We start from the raw sequence: 18,297 nt of genomic DNA, 5'->3' as shown, positions 1-18,297 counted from the left end.
TCCACGCTAACCACTGACTTCACTGATTTACTCACCTGCTTTAACCTCACTCAACATGTCAACTTTCCTACCCATAACCGTGGTCACATTTTGGACCTTGTCTGCTCTACTGGACTAATTTTGCACCATCTCTCTGGCTCTGACCTCACTCTCTCTGACCACCTAGCCATCACTCTGACCATCAACATCCCCACCCCAGCACCAAGGCATTATCGCACTATCAACTTCCGTAAGCTAAACGCTCTTTCACCTACCTCATTCTCATCGACCCTCTCTGAAAAAATGTCCACTTCTCCCTTCGTTGACCTCCACACCCCTTCTGACCTCACTGACTACTACAACCACACTCTCTCCTCCTGCCTTGACCAACTTGCGCCTATAAAAACCAAAACAGTTTCTTTCACCCATTCTGCTCCCTGGTTTACCCCTGAACTCCGCCTGATGAAAACTCGTGCTCGCCAACTTGAAAGACTCCGCAATAAAACAGGTCTCACAGTTCACTCCCAGGCCTACAAGGACCACATACAACACTATAAAGATGCCCTCTCCCGCGCCCGCTCCGCCTACTACTCTCAAATTATCCACTCTGGCTCCGGAAACCCAAAAGCACTCTTCTCTACAATAAACAAACTCCTCAGCCCCCTGAACACCACCACCCAGTCATTCACAATAGACAACTGCATCTCCTTCCTTTCATTTTTCCAACGCAAAATTGAAAACATCTACAACAGCTTGACCACCGCCGCACCCGCTCCCCCTCAAACCACCTGCCCCCCCTTATCCTGCCATCCCCTGTCTCAATTCTCCCCAGTCTCCCCTACTGACCTCTCTGAACTCCTCATCGGAATGAAAACTGCCACCTGCACTCTTGACCCCATCCCCTCCAGCTTTGTCAAGGCCTCCCTTCCTGCTCTCTCTCCACTTATCATTGCAACAATAAACTCCTCCCTGTCTACAGGCATCGTCCCACCATCTCTCAAAATTGCTGCTGTTACCCCCATTCTGAAAAAACCTGGACTAAACCCTGACACCCTAAATAACTTCAGACCCATCTCCAACCTACCCTTTCTGTCAAAGGTTTTGGAACGCGCTGTAGCCACTCAACTCAAACATCACCTCTCTGCCAATAACCTGTATGAAACATTCCAATCCGGATTCCGCTCCAACCACAGTACTGAAACTGCTCTCCTCAAAATCACCAACGACCTTCTCCTCTCCTCTGACGCTGGCAACCTCAACATTCTCATCCTCCTCGACCTCAGCGCCGCCTTTGACACCATCGATCACACCATCCTCCTCACCTGACTTGAAACCACCTTTAACATTACCGGCACTGCCCTCTCTTGGATTAAATCATACCTCTCTGACAGACGTCAGTTCATCTCCATCAATAACTGCAAATCTCCCACTGCTCCCCTCCCCCAAGGTGTCCCCCAAGGTTAAGTTCTTGGCCCCCTCCTCTTCATCCTTTACCTGTCCCCCCTCGGTCACTTAATCCGCCGTCATGGTCTCCAATTCCACTGCTTCGCCGATGACATCCAGCTTTTCATCTCCACCAAGTCCATCTCCACCGCCACCCACTCTATCCTGACAAACTGCATCACTGAAATAAAATCCTGGCTTCAAATCAACTTCCTCAAACTTAACTGTGATAAATCTGAAATAATCATCATTGGCCCAAAAACGCTCACCAAGTCCACCCATAACTTTGCCCTCAACATCGACGGTTTCCCAGTATCCACCTCCCCTCACATCCGGAATCTTGGCATCATCTTTGACCAAACCCTCTCCTTCGACAAATACACTAAACAGATCACAAAGACAGCCTTCTTTCACCTGAAAAACATCGCCCGTCTCCGTCCATCCCTCTCCTCCGTGGCTGCAGAAACCCTCATCCACGCCTTCATCACTTCCCGTCTGGACTACTGCAATAGCCTCCTTTATGGTTCACCCTCAACAATCACCAATAAACTCCAATACATTCAGAACTCCGCTGCCCGTCTACTCACCCATTCCCGGACCCGTGACCACATCACCCCCGTCCTTTACAAGCTTCACTGGCTCCCCATCCCCAGAGAATCCAGTACAAAATCCTCCTCTTGACATACAAAGTCCTCCATAACCTGGCCCCATCCTACCTGGCTGACCTCCTCTCCAGACACATTCCCACCCGCAACCTCCGCTCTGCTGGTACCAACCTCCTGACCCCCCCCCCCCCCCCATCCGGACCAAATTTAGATCCTGGGGGGACAGGGCCTTCTCCATCGCTGCTCCCACCCTCTGGAACTCGCTACCTCACACCATCAGAGACTCCTCCTCACTCACCACATTCAAAACATCACTCAAGACCCACCTGTTCAACACTGCATTCAACATTTAACCCACAGCATCTAACCCCTGACTATCTCCTCTCCTTCTCCCTCCTTTGTGCTTTGAATATTTCCCTATTGATTCTTCTTTTTTTGCAATTGTTTTTATGTTTTGCTATGCATTATGTTTTGCACTCTGTCAAAGCGTCTTTGGGCTTCCTGAAAAGCGCTATGTAAAATAAATGCATTATTATTATTATTATTATTATTATCTATAAACAGTCTTACTTATACCCCAGGACAAGACACACAGAACAAACTCACGTACACAGAAGGATGGAATGGCAGGACTGAAGGACTGGAAGGAGAGAGGAAGGTTCAGCTGGGCAGATGGTTCGGGCTTGATCCCGCACGGGACGCCGGGCTGGACCTCGACGGCCACCGATGCCACCAATCCTGGTTCCCGCGGGGTAACGGGTCGAAGCTGCCTGGTGGAGCCAACGCTGCCTGGTGGAGTCAAAACTGCCTGGTGGAGTCAAAGCTGCCTGGTGGAGTCAAAGCTGCGTGGTACTGCTTCTGCCGCATCTCTCTCTCTCCCTGTCTGAGCTCCTCCCAAAGGCTTCCGCGTGTGCTTTTATTGCCCCTGGGGCGATCAAGCCGCCGGCCTCCAGGACACGCCCATCGGCGAGCTCGCCTCGGCCCTGATTGGCCGTGAGGGCCCACCGATCCCGCCCCCAGAGGAGGCGTTGGAAAGGTCACGCCTTGTTCCTGGCGCTGGGCTGACTCCTCCCACCTTCCGCTCCGAGATGACCTCGTGCTCAATGGAGTTTGGGGTGATTCGGGCGAGCCCCAGCCAAAGGGCAGCGAACGCTGCCGGCAATTGCGTTTTGGGGGCAATTGAAAGGGGATTCTACCTTATTTGAATTCGGTGCAATGCAGTGTTAACTAGTGGGAACAGAGCCTTAACCTACATAGAATAAGGAGATAACTGTATAGAAGGATATATGATTGGCTACGTGATTGCATATGGAACAACTACGGGCACGACCTTTGACCTTTATACAACAAATGGAAGAAGGAGGGTGATGTTTCCATATACACAAAAACACAATTCTCAAATCCATAACTATATATATATATATAATATATATATATATATATATATATATATATATATATATATATATATATATATATATATATAAAGGAGGGGTGTCTGTGTGTGTGTGTGTCTGTCTGGATGTCCGCTTATAACTCAAGAACTACACATCGGAGAAAAGTTTTAGACACAGATTCGGAATCAGCATAAAATCCCGGTGGTTTTAGGCTACGTTTTTATTTTAATATCAATGGTTTAAAAAAACCGCGCCAGCTGCAATGCCATGGTGTAGTTTGTGGCGGCGCTAGACGTTCAGGTGTATTGCAATGGTTTGTCGGGTTTGGATGTGGGTCCAGAATAGCTCCCATTTCCTTATGTTCTTCCACTTTTATTTTGATTCTTCTGTTGCAACGCCTTCCTTATCTACCTTATATCCCCCCGACGAGGCCTCTACATAATTTCATGCGGCAGAATTTCGTGCATTTTGAGTGAAAGAAGTGAGACGAAGTTGTAGGAGGAAGAAGAGGCGCGGTCACTGTGGACGCCTCGATCGTGAGTGGAAATGGCGGGAATTGCGTTTGTATCGCAAAGTAAAGGATCTGCATTCATTTCTGAACTTGCATTGGTGGATTGTTATACATCTGCATTATTTCTCAAAAAAAAACTTTATGTTGAACTTTAAGGCTCCAAGCATGGACTATATATATAGCCTCATTGAGGTAAAAATAAAAGTAAAAAGCCTGCTATCGCTTGCCAAGCTAGCCGTTCCCCCCTCCCCCTCCCCCTCCCCCTCCTCCCCCTCCTCCCCCCTCCCCCCTCCCCCTCCCCCCTCCCCCCTCCCCCTCCCCCTCCACTCTCCCCTCCCCTCCCCTCCCCCCTCCTCCCCTCCCCCTCCCCCCCTCCCCCCCTCCCCTCCCTCCCCCCCCCTCCCCCTCCCCTCCCCCCTCCCCTCCCCCCTCCCCACCTCCTCCCCTCCCCCTCTCCCTCTCCCCCTCCCTCTCCCCCTCCCTCCCCCTCCCTCTCCCCCTCCCTCTCCCCCTCCCCTCCCCCTCCCCCTCCCTCTCCCCCTCCCCTCCCCCTCCCCCTCCCTCTTCCCCCTCCCCCTCCACCCTACCCCTCCCTCTCCCCTCCATCCCTCTCCCCCTTCCCTCCCCCCTACCCCCTCCCCTTCTCCCCTCCCCCTCCCCCTACCCTCCCCCCTCCCCCCTCCCCTCCCTCCTCCCCCCTCCCCTCCCTTACCCCCCTCCCCCCTTCCCTCCCCTCCCCCCTCCACCCTACCCCTTCCCCCCTCCACCCTGCCCCCTCCCCCTCCACCCTACCCCTCCACCTCCCCTCCCTTCCCCCCATGCCCCTCCCTTTCCCCCTACCTCCCCCCCCTCCACCCTACCCCCTCCCCTTCTACCCTCCCCTTCTACCCTCCCCCCTCCCCTCCCCTCCCCCCTCCCCTCCCCTCCCCCCTTGCCCCTCCCCTCCCCCTCCCTCCTCCCCTCCCCTCCCCATCCCATCCCCCTCCCCCTTTATCCCTCCCCTCCCCATCCCCCTCCCCTTTATCCCTCCCCCTCCCCCCTCCCCCCTCCCCCCTCCCCCTCCCCCTCCACCCTCCACCCTCCCCCTCCCCTCCCCCCTCCTCTTCTCCCCTTCCCCTTCCCCTCCCCCTCCCCCTACCCCTTCCCCTCCCCCTCCCCCTACCCCTTCTCCCATCCCCCCCTCCCCTCCCCCCTTCCCCTCCACTCCCCCCTCCCCTCCCCTCCCCACCCCCCCTCTTCTCTCCTCTCCTCCTCCCCCTCCCCCTCTTCTCCCCTCTCCCCTCTTCTCCCCTCCCCCCCTCTTCTCCCCTCCCCCCTCTTCTCCCCTCCCCACCTCTTCTCCCCTCCCCACCTCTTCTCCCTCCCCACCTCTTCTCCCCTCCCCACCCTCTCCTCCCCTCCCCCCCCCGTTCCCCTCCCCTCCCCCCCCCCGTTCCCCTCCCCTCCCCCCCCCCCCCGTTCCCCTCCCCTCCCCCCCCCCGTTCCCCTCCCCTCCCCCCCCCCGTTCCCCTCCCCTCCCCCCCCCCCCGTTCCCCTCCCCTCCCCTTCCCCCTCCCCTCCCTGCCCCCGCCCAGCAATGCCGGGTACTTCCCATGGCCAGCTGTACGTGGGCTGCTCGAGGGTTGGAAAACCAAGCAATCTTTATGTCTTAGCACCAAGTAAGAAAACCAGAAATGTTGTATACCAAGAGGTTTTGAGAAATTGACAAAACGTCATGTAGGAAATGTACTGTGATATTGCTCTAAAATATACATGTTCTTTTCATCATATATTTGTCTTATTATTATTCAATCCGGGCGAAGCCGGGTACCTCAGCTAGTATATATATATATATATATGGACACTAACTCTTGCAGGGAGACCATTCCATGCATTCACCACTCTGAATGAAAGACCCAAGACTTACTATCTCTCTAACACTCCTCATCTTCACCTTTAAAATTTGGTCCCTTATCCTGTCAATGGCCATCCTGCTGAAAAAAAAATTCTGCACTTATTTTGTGGACTTTTGCATGTACTTTTGCCTATTGTTTCCCTCATATTTTCTCCCCAGCTCACCAGTCTTTTGGGACTACCACTGGCGGCATGTAACCCAGTGCTACCTTCCGCATGGTCGGGTTGTCGGCGACGAAGCCGACACCCGTCGCTGGCTTTGCTAGTGGAGAGGGTGACTGTGACACCCTGCCAGGACCAAAAACAACACCTGGCAAAGGGCCATCCAGTAAGGAGATGTCTTCTAAAAAACACCCATCCAAAAACATAGGTCTCTCAGGTCTAACATGAAGCAAAAATAATCCCTCCATGCATTTCCCATGAAAATGACTGCAATACTAATTGTATTATTTACGCTAAATTTAGCTGCTAATAATTGCAATCCTTGTTGCTGTCATTAATGATTCATGGGCACGTTTTTACAATTTCGACATACATTCTCTGTCAGGTAATTGCACAACTCTGAATACACCTGGTTAAACTTTAGACAGGAGCAAAGAGCCGTTTCACACTGACTGTTGCAACAATTGCACCAAACTCAATTAACTATAGCCATGTGAGAAAGAATACACATTTGTGACGACTGCAGATCAATACCCTCTGTTTTAATTCATCCATACTGAATCGAACTCGCAAAGTTGGCCTCGTAGTGTCAGCTGGCTTCCATACCATTAATGCCCATCATGTCTCTTTTATGGTGGTCCAACCCTGGTGTTGGGCTAGCGGCTAGGGTGCCGGCTTAGGATCCTAGGATCCTGGGTTCGAATCCCGGTCGATCGCTGAATTAACGCCAGGGGGGTTGACTCAGCCTGTCATCCTTCCGAGGTCGGCTAATTGAGTACCAGTTCACTGGTAATTCCCTGCTTGTCGTTGAAGGCGGCAAAAAGGGTTGGCGTCAGGAAGGGCATCCGGCCGTATAAACATTGCTTCAAAAAGGGGACCGAAAAACAACAACAACCATGGCTCACGAAAAAGGCCAACCCCCGCTTTGCGGGGAAAAATGGCCTCTAAAGGTGTTTTTTTTATGTCTCTTTTATGGCAGCTGTAGCCAATTACTTCCAGAAATTAATCACAACTGTTTTGTGACTGGGAACATAAATATAAAACATTCTTTGACAGTTTATAACAGGCCAAGACCTGCCTTTTCTACTGCAGAGCACCTCTCAGCTCTACTACCGGGGGAAGTTTTAACAGTGAAAGGAAATTGACTAAAGTGTCAAAACAAACACAGTGACCCAACAACTATCCCAAGCCAACTGCCATGTTAGTTACGCCCTTATTGTGGCATCAACAGGACTTAACAGCTCTACTCGCCAATATCATGGGTGGAAACCTCACACCATTTCCTTATTCTGCTTTAAACTCAATCTCTCTATGTCTTCATTCTAAACAGCATCATTCCAATCACAAATTAACACTACAGTATTTGCATAACAAAATACAATGTTACAAACACTTGTGAGGTAAATTAATATAGATGCCATTCTCACGGGATAACCAATACAGCCAAATCTGCCGGCGAGATATGGTGGATACGAAACACCTCGTACAGGATCAAAAATCAAAATCATAATTTTATTGAGGAATTTATGAAACCTCCCATCTACCTTAAGACATCCACTGGGACCCCAAAACTTTCCACAGAGGATTTGGCGGGGCTAGCCCCAAAACTGAGGGAGTGGTTTGGGGACGGACGGACGGACGGACACTCCTGTTTTATAATATAGATAAATGGTTCACACCAGACTTGCTTGGAATCATCGGTGCTTTCCGGAGATTTGAAAGGATGTTATACTTAGATTAAAGGTTTTCTTGAAATAATTGTTGCTGTCATGGATCATTGAAATTTACACATTTGATGATATCGTTTAGTGGTTTTTATATACCTCTTTATAAAATAAGTATCCTTGTGTTTCCCATATAGTGTAGCAGCATAGCAAACCTGTTGTGCATTTTGTGATACAAGCACCAAATTTGGCACAAATGTACATTAATATGTTGCGAACATTTTCAGATATTGGGCCACTTGAAATTCCGTAATTTTTGTTTTCAAATTTTTTCAAATTTCGTAATTTCAGATTTTTCGGGTGACACCGTCACAATTTCGGTCTTCGAGGCCGGCCGATATAGTGGGGCGGCTTAGCCCAACTATTCAAAAGAATTGTGCATTTTGTGATACAAGCACCAAATTTGGCACAAATGTACATTAATATGTTGCGAACATTGTGTGGTCAGCAATGAAGACGAGAGTCTGAATTACATGTATGCAAAAGACCTTGTGAACCAGTGAAGCAAATACACGGGTAAGCATGAATTAAATCTAGGGCATGATATAATTTCCATGATGTTTACCTCTACACTCAATGGTGGAAGGAGGTAATGTTTTGATCCCAGCTTGTCTGTATGTCTGTTTGTCTGTTAGTCCACAAAATTCCAGACAAAGCTTGTAGTAGTGGTAGTTGTAGTGGTAGTGGTGATAACAGAAATTGTTATATAGAACTGAACTTATATTATTATTATATGCAGAAAATAACTTCATTTCTATATGCCCTGCAGTGGACAGGTTAATTGGTTTATGCACTGAAGGGGTCACCCTGGTGTGCACTGCTGTGTTCTGCCTCACTGAGTTGTTCAGGTATGATGTACTCAGCACAAGCTTCCGGTCGGCCCGGAGGTGGGGGTGCGGGGCCTGTCACGGAACGTCAAAACAAACGGCCTGCCGGGGCCGCCCAAAAGTCGGGCGTGAAGGGCGCGTCCACTAATGGAACGCCTGTCGCTTCCCAGATCGAGGGCCACGTGGTCAGGAGAACCTCGTCCCTTCCGGTCACACTTTGCCTATCGGCCGGCCTCGAAGACCGAAATTGTGACAGTGTCACCCGAAAAATTTGAAATTACGAAATTTGAAAAAATTTGAAAAAAAAAATTACGGAATTTCAAGTGGCCCAATATCTGAAAATGTTCGCAACATATTAATGTACATTTGTGCCAAATTTGGTGCTTGTATCACAAAATGCACAATTCTTTTGAATATTTGGGCTAAGCCGCCCCACTAATAATGCTGTTCGCTATATCGCCTTATTTCATGATCTTATGTCATCTCCGATTTAACATGTTCGCGTTCGGCCGAGAGTAATTTCAAAATGGATGTTCATCAGAACTTGGCAAAATGACAGGTTTTTGATTTGGTCTTTTTTGTTTTTCTCCCACTCATGGGTTCACACATTTCTTCGATGAATGAATAAAACGTATTCAATTATTATTCAAGTAAATTAATTACTACATCCGCCACCAAAGGTGGATGGAGGTTATGTTTTCACCCCTGTCTGTCCGTTTATCTGTCCGTTTGTGAACAAAATATCTCAAAGAGTTGTGGACAGATTCGGAAAAAAATTGGCAGATATGTAGCGTATGTGATGAGGACAAAATTATTAGATTTTGGTGAAGATCCGGATTCGGATCCGGCTACTAGAATTTTAAAAGTGATTCTTCACGATTGGGAGATAGGGCCAAAAACGATACATAGCAGGATATCTCAAAAAGTTGTGATGGATTTGGACGAAACTTGGTGGACAGGTTGTGTGTGTGACAAAGAAGAATCGATTCAATTTTGGTGAAGATCAGGATTCGGATCCGGCTACTAGAATTTTAAAAGTGATTCTTCACGATTGGGAGATAGGGCCAAAAAGGATACATAGCAGGATATCTCAAAAGGTTGTGACGGATTTGGACGAAACTTGGTGGACAGGTTGGGTGTCTGACAAGGACGATTGGATTCGATTTTGGTGAAGATCTGAATATGGATTCGGATATGAGAATTATTTAATATTTTAAGTGATTCTTCACCATTGGGAGAGAGGGCCAAACACGACACACAGCAAGATATCTCAAAAATTTATGGATGGATTTGGACGATACTTGTTGGACAGGTTGTGTGTGTGACATGGAAGAATCGATTCAATTTTGATGAAGATCCGGATCCAGCTAGTATACATTTTTAAGTGATTCTTCACTATTGAGTGATATGACCAACCAGGTGGAGGTATGCTCTCTACTGAGTGCCGTTCTAGTTATATAAGCATTCATCTGCATTCATGACCTCGCTTTCACAGCAAATGGCCTATCCAGATGTTTTGAGGAATTAAAAATGGAGTCAAAGTCCCTCCATAAATTCCTGATAGTGAAGACAGAATATGCTGCAATCATGCTCCAGGGATTGAATGTGGATTCTGGATTTTAGCAGTAGATTGTATAAACAGTTGCCAGAGCAACCATAATTATTGAACTGTGAACCACATCCTTGGACTTCTCAACTGCTGAGACCTAATAGCACTGCATAAGGCCTTCATCTCGAGTGTTACAGAGCATGGGCCCCCACTCTCAGCTGGTGCAGCTGCTTCCCATCTTACATCCGTGGGGGCAATTGACTGCAACTCTCCATGTTATTTACACCTCTCAGCAGGCTTAGCAGCTGAGTCCCAAGGTTTGCTTCTTGCCCACCACAGGCAAGTTTGTCAACTCGGTTTTCTATCTCCTTAATTCTGGCAGTCTATAAGCCCATTGTCAATCATTCTTTCTACCATATGCACCCATGCCCAATTCTTACCCATTTTTTTCTGAATTCCTCTCTTCCTGTACCTGTCCTGCACCCGCTCAATGAAAACGTCGCTGACAGCATGTGACCTTTTCTCCTGCCAAGGTTTCTCCCATCACTATTTCTCAGGCAGCCTATTATTATTATTATTTACACTAGCAGGTACCCGTGGAAATTCCGTGTAATGTAGAATGTGACATCAACAATATTATGTAAAGAATAGTTAAATATCAAGTGAATTTAATACTATCTAGCTGTGTACTCCCCGAAGATGTTGCTTAATTAAACCAACTCTTCCCCCACCCTAAGTACTCGACTTCCCCCCCCCCACCTTTCCCTTCGCAACCCCAAGTCCTCAACCCCTCACCCCCCAACCCCCATACCAAGTCCTCAATGCTCCCCCCCAGCAACGCAACTCTCTATCCTCCCCTCCCACAAGAGAACATTGTTACATAATTTTGTATTATTTAGTCATCGAATGGAGATTTCGCCACATTTGGTAAAAGTAAATATATAAAATAAAACCCACTTTACGTTGCATCTAAATAACTTGTCTTGTATGCTTATTTACTTCACATGATATGTGACTTACATGTCCATGCACATTTATTTTTATTTGCGTATATTAAAGACTTCAAATATTAATCATGACTATTTCCTTACCAGTGCATTGTGAAAATCTACTTTTATTTTGTGTTAGACGACGCGTTTAAATGTACATGAAGTCAACAATCCTCTTGATTGTAAGGAAGTCTTCATTGGGAGATGTATAGTAGACCTTGCCCTAAAAATGGATCTAAAAAACTTGCATTAATGCAATACCTAATTTCCTCTGCATGAGTTGCAATCAAAACGCACCTTTATTTTCTCAAAACTTTATTTCATGATAGAATATCTGTTGTTCCATCTTCAAATGTAAAACAGAGGCCTGTAAGTAGCAAACAAAATTGCTGCGATTTGATTTTTTGAGGTTAGAATTATGGGTGGAGTCAGGCCAGCAAAGCTCCACCCTGGACAGACCGACCCTTCAACGTGACAGACAGACAGAGCAACTGGTGGAGAATGGGAAAAGCTCGCATAGGATCCTCTTCCGCTCTCTCTCTCCCCCTCTGGGGTTATTAGTCCCCTGCCGGTGTACACCGGAGGGGACTATAGGTTTGCATGCCGTCCCTCCGTCCGTCAGTCCGCCAGTCCGTCACGCAAAGAACAGCTTTCCGGACTTTTTTTTCTAAACGCTTAATGCTAATGATTTCAAACTTGGTACATGGTTTCCTCATAAGTTACAGATCAAGTTCGAACTTCACGACGTTTCGATAATTTTTGACAAAGTTATGGCACTTTGAACTTTGGGAATTCTGATAATTCTGATGATCCTTAACTTAGTGCCATTTTAAGTTTTAATTTCCTTTAAAAACCAATTTCTCTGCAATAATAGGACCGAATGAGATCAAATTTTCACCATAGGAGGGACTCGGTCTGTAGAATATTTTAATGGTAATTATGACGTCACAGTTAACGTGGTTCGGCCGCCATATTGTTTTTCGTGAAAACACAAAAACCCCTTTTTCTCTGCAATGGCTGAACAGATCGAGGCCAAACTTTGCAGGCAGAATCGCATACACAAGACGAACAAAAAAGTCAGCGAGCATGACGTCATGCGTCATGGTTTCAAAGTTATGACGTTTTTAAGTATGAACCTTTAAAACCGAGCCGCTCCCTCATTTTTGATCCAATCGAGGGGAAACTTCACAGATCTGTTCAGCATGTCAATCTACTAAAATGTCCTTTTGGAATTTGCGATAGGGCACGTGGTTTGGCAGATATCATTAATTAAACGAAAATATTTTAAAAATGGATATCTCTTGTTTATTCTAGAGTTCTCCTCAAGCTGCACCGCGCGTCCTCAGCCTCGTCTCGCGAACGTCAACAGTGCGACACATCGCGCGCTTTCCGGAGGGGCGGAGCCAAGCCGAGCAACATATATATATATATATACACATCGATCATTGATCGTGAACAGGAAAATATAATAAATTACTGATATTTAGCGACTCGAAAGGTTTTTTATCAACAACTTATTTTCTCGTGCTTCTGCTGACCTGTCTGCAAGGTGTATAAATCGAAGTCCCGAGTGCGAATCACAGGTGAGCCCATCCTGAGGTAATTAGCGATTGGGAACGATTCAGAACCTGTGGGTAAATAACCCTTGGTAATTTCCCCAACAGTTTTCCGGACGACAGACTGCCGGTAGGGGACATGTATTGCAGCGCAATACTCAGAATGCTTGTTGGTGCAACATTTTCCAAACTTTTCCCCTTACCCTGATGACATATTGAACTGAAATTTGATAAGGGACATGTATTGCAAAGCAATTCTCCCTCTTATTACACTTCACCCATTGTGGTCAATCTGTAAGCAAGTTGTGAATTAATCTTGAAAGCAGAGGTGTAGCATCTAGTTTCAGTAATTTGTCAATTCATATGTGTGGTGCAATGGCATTGAAGGCACTCGAGAAGTCAATAAATAATGATCTCACAAAGACTTAGGAGTATTTAAATGATGGGACAATGTTTGGAGATAAACAATCATGGCTTCCTCGACACCTCGATTTCTCTGATATGTGAATTGAGGTTGATCAAACATGCCGATTTGAGTGCACAAACATTTCAGCAATATCCTTTCAAAACACTTGATGACATTAGAGGTCAAGGCCACTGGATGGTAATTATTTAACTCATCACTGGGTTTTTTAACTTGGTACTGGAATGATAATTGAATATTTCCAATTTTGGTGAAGAACACCATTGTCTAAGATTGATGGATATATAGGTGTGAACACTGTGGCAAGTTGTTGACTACATACACAGTTTCAGAACCTAATTAGAAATACCATCTGGGCCAGTGGCCTTGTTCACTTTAGTCTTTGCAAATTCATCACCAACCTCCTTCACATTCACTGCCAGACTATTGTCTGAGTTCCAAATCTTATCCTTTAACATTTCCACATAAGAATCATTCTAAACTTTGAAATCATTGTTACATGTTACCTCCCCAAACCCCGGTTACAGCCCCTCAGAGTCTCGAGAGGGAATGTGGCATAAAGATTTGTTATTTTGCATGTTCTAATAAACCATGGTAAAACCACACCAATGCAATTGTGTAGAACAAAATATGTAATTGTATTAAGAACTCTCACATACACAATAATAACACTCTTAACGAAAGTATCATGAAAATATCATTTGCATCTCATGAACAATACACATGATGGTACCCCAATGCTCTCAAAGCAATAAACTCACGATACGCCAAACGTGAGTGGAATGTAACAATCCCAAAGTCCATGCACGAATCCCCACGCTGAGCGAAGGTCGAAGTCATGCAGAACGGCAAGAACAACAGGCAGGTATCGGCGCGGCTGCTGACGAGGAGTTATGATGTGAGAGGTCAGGCACATAGGAGCCGATATGGAAACCAATGGCGATCCACACAATGATCTCAAATTCCCCAATACTCTCCAATCAATAAACTCATGATACACCAAACGTGAGTGGAATGTAACAATCCCAATGTCCATGCACGAATCCCCACGCTGGGTGAAGGTTGAAGTCGTGCAAAACGGAAAGAACAACAGGCAGGTATCGGCACGGCTGCAGACGAGGAGTTACAAGGTGAGAGGTCAGGCAGATGGGAGCCGAAATGGAAACCAACGACGATCCACACGATGATGTCGATATGGGAATCCCAACGACAAAACACGATGCACCAGGCGGATGGCCTCCTTGAGGAAAAATGGTGGATCGGCCTGTAATGGAGGCCCTTGCTTTCCCGCCAACAATAGTTCACGCTTGGTATCAAAACCTGAGACGCAGGTTTAATTGCAATCGCAATATGGGATGATGTCGTGGGCAATCCCTTTCATGGGAAGCCTCAATTCATTTCGCAAGCAATATCAAGGAAGTCCGCTCGCTGCCTCGATGCGACTCACGGCTGTCTCGTTCCCCTGCCGATTCCTCCTCTCTCCTCTTCTGGTTTCTTTGCCGCGTTTTTTCTTTTTCCTCCACAAACATTTATTTTTACTTTCTACGAAAGTAATCTCCATTTCACACAGAAATCTTAACAACAATATTACCTGAAACTAAAAATCCTACAAGTATAAAATCCTACAATCCTACAACAAAGGCGGAAGTGACGAATCCATAACATCATGAACATCAAACCTACAATAAAAATCAATCAAACTACAAACAAAGTCTTTATTACAGTCTGTCAGCTTCGTCGATGTGTTTTTATATCTAGTCCAGTTTCTTACCCTGCGCTCGCAAAGCTAAAAGCAGGGTTAGGCGATCGTTTGCGTATGTACGTGTCTGCGTCTTACTATAATTCACCAAATGTCCATCTGTCCGTTCGTAGGTACCGCAAAAATGGCTGAACCGATCGCAACGATATTTTGGGTGGTTATTCCTGGGACCCTTGGAGTAAAATAGGCTATATTGTTTTTCCAATTTTTTCCCAATTTTCCAGTTTTTCCAAACATGATGGAATAATATTTACCGATATGAACAGTGATGTGGCTTTTATTGAAATTCTACAAATACTGTTTAGATTTTGATGAGAATTATGAACCTGCAGCGAATGCGGAAGTGGACAGATGATGGCAATGTGCGGGTTTGCTAATATCCCAATACAACCGTCATTCAATTGTTATGTTTAATCGTTAATCCTACAAGTATAAAATCGTACAATCCTACAACAAAGGCGGAAGTGACGAATCCATAACATCATGAACATCAAACCTACAATAAAAATCAATCAAACTACAAAATTGCTTTTTCGAAGCTGCTCCATGCGCTCACGCTTTCGAAGCTAAGTGATATTTCTCAATCGTGTTTTTGTCGAGACTGTATCTATCTTTCGGTGTATGTACCTACAGCGTATCTTTTGGAAAATTTTCGCTGCTAATTTTTCGTACATGGAAACACAATCGTCGGTTAATGGTATCGAGTATTCTGCAGCCTAGTACTCGTAGGCTTGGACTACCATACCGTCTCCGACCTTGTGGTTTGTTTTTCTCTCAGTGATTCGTCGAATGCGCTGAAATTATTTTCGTTCACTGTTTCGTCCCAGTCGTTCACCCCGTACCTCCTTGTTTAATATCTGTACTCACAAAAAAAAAAAAAAAACCCCCAAAAAATATTTCCTTCCCAGGTCTTATTCGTTTATTTGTTCTTTTTGTTCGTTCGTTCTTCATTCACGATCACGCGGTTAGAAATGTATAATCTCTCCCCTGAACAACTATTTTCTCTCATATTATAACACCCTTTTCTTCTTTTCCTACAAAAGGATGCTTTCGTCTTGCTCACCAAATCTATTCATTCCAAAATATATATATAATACCATCTCTTACAGTTCCTCCTTTCTACATTCCCTAAACTATCCAGAACTCCATCCCTCCTCCAGTGTCCTCAAACGTATTTTTGACTCGAAGGTCTCAAACTCATTTTGCAAAAAATGTTCGTTTCCCATGAATCGTACACTTTTCAAAATCCAATCTCACCCCTCCCCTCCAAATCCTCCCCATCACCCATCCCTTTCAAATCTCCCCCCTTGCCCCTTCCCTCCCCTCCCTCCTAAACTCCCCCCACACCCCTCCCCTCCGAGACTCTCCCTCGCTCCTCCCCTCTCACCCCTCCTCCTCAAAGCATCCTCCCTGCTTCTTCCTCCTTCCAACTTTCACCTTCATCTCCCCAAACCTTCTGCCTTGCTCTTCCCCCTCCTCAAATAACACCTCACTGTGCCTCACCCAATCTCCATCAAACCTTTTGTCCGCCCCATTCTTCCCTTTCTCCAAGCTATTCTGAAATCTCTGACACACCTTCAACAGCTCTCCCTACCTCTTCCTCCTCTTCCACATCTTACCCTACCCCTCCCCCCCCTTGTTCTGGACCCGATGCTCCCCCTTCCTCTTCATTAACGGTATGGACCTCAAACATCCGGGGCCTTCGCTCAAACTTGACTGACCTCTCCATACAGGTTGCTTCTGACAAACCAGATGTGATCTGCTTAACAGAAACTTTCCTCCTTCATGATGTCTCTGATGCCTTGGTATCTCTCCCAGGTTACTCCCTCCTCCGGTATGATAGACCTGAGCCTCGTCCTGGAGGTGGGGTTGCTATCTTTATAAAAAACTCTCTTCCTCATTCGCCCTCCACTGCCCTCTCTCCACCTCACCCCCAGGAATACCTTTGGCTACGGCTTCCCCTTCGCTCCCACCTTTTGTTCATATGTGTGTTGTACCGTCCACCAAACAGTGATGACTCCATCTACATCTCACTGTCTGATAATATGGACCAACTTCTATCTACCCATCCCAACTCTCTCTTCCTCATATGTGGTGATTTCAATTGTCACCATGCCAGTTGGCTGGGTGTGGGTACCTCTCTCACCAGCCATGGCTCTTCAGCAAAGGACTTCTGCGACTCACTGGGACTGACACAATCTGTCAATTTCCCGACCCGGATCTCAGTCAACGGAGCATCTTCTCTTCTGGATTTGGTTATGACAAACTTCCCTGAAAATGTCTGCTGCTCTTCTTCTGCTCCAATCGGCTCATCTGATCATGTGCTTGTCAAAGTGGACATCTCTCTGACCATTCTCAGAGAGCCTCCTCAGCGTCGACGAGTCTGGCATTTCACTCAGGCCAACTGGCACGGTCTTCAAGCAGCCATCAATCATCTGGACTGGTCTCCCATCTCTACCGCCTCTGACATCAACTCATCCTGGGAATTCTTTCAAAGTAAATTGCTCTCTCTCATGCACAGATTTATACCATCTCGTCTTCAGTTGTCATACCCTACCTCCCGTCCATGGTACACGGAATCTTGTGGTGAGGCTGTTGCCCTGAAACAACTTGCTTTCGTCTCCTGGAAAGCAAATCCAACGGAAGGAAATCTCATTTCCTTTCACAAAGCCCGAAACAAGTGTGTGTCCACCCTCAGGAGAGCCAGGAAACAATATCTCACCATTCTCAAGACCGAACTCTCTTATCTGTCTCCCTCTTCCAAATCCTGGTGGCGTCTGGTCAAATCTGTTTCTGGTGTTTGTTCCCCCTCCATCCCCTCCCTCACCTCAAACGGCTTAACGGCTGACTCCGCACGTGAAAAAGCTGAATGCCTCAACTCTGTGTTTGCCTCTAAATCTTGTGTCCCATACCCATCCCTCTCTGTACCCACCGTACCCAGTCGTACCCAGCTGCTCCTGGACTCTGTGTCCTTTCCTCCTGACAAGGTGGAAAAGTTTCTGGCAACCCTCGACTCTGATTCTGCAACTGGTCCTGACGGCATCAGCCCACGGGTCCTAAAATCATGTTCTTCTGCACTTTCACTCCCTCTTTCTGTTCTCTTCACCCTCTCTTTTGCTCAAGGTCATCTGCCATCTGCTTGGAAATCAGCCAACATCACCGCTTTGCACAAAAAAGGTGCAAAAACAGATCCCAGCAACTACAGACCAATCAGCCTTCTCCCAATTATCAGCAAAGTCATGGAATCCATCATTGCTTCAGATATTAAATCTTTCCTCTTCTCCAATGGCTTGATCTCTGATCATCAATTTGGTTTCAGACCTGGTCACTCTACTCTGGACATGCTGCTTCTGCTTTCTCAACAATGGATGGAGGTCCTCAACGCCAAACAGGAAATTAGAGCTGTCTCCCTTGACATTTCACGTGCCTTCGATACGGTCTGGCACCCTGCTCTGCTCTCCAAACTCTCCTCCTTTGGT

This window comes from Myxine glutinosa, chromosome 1 (assembly GCF_964187855.1).
Source record: "Myxine glutinosa chromosome 1, kmMyxGlut1.1, whole genome shotgun sequence".
Lineage (NCBI taxonomy): Eukaryota > Metazoa > Chordata > Myxini > Myxiniformes > Myxinidae > Myxine > Myxine glutinosa.
This window is presented reverse-complemented; position numbering follows the sequence as displayed.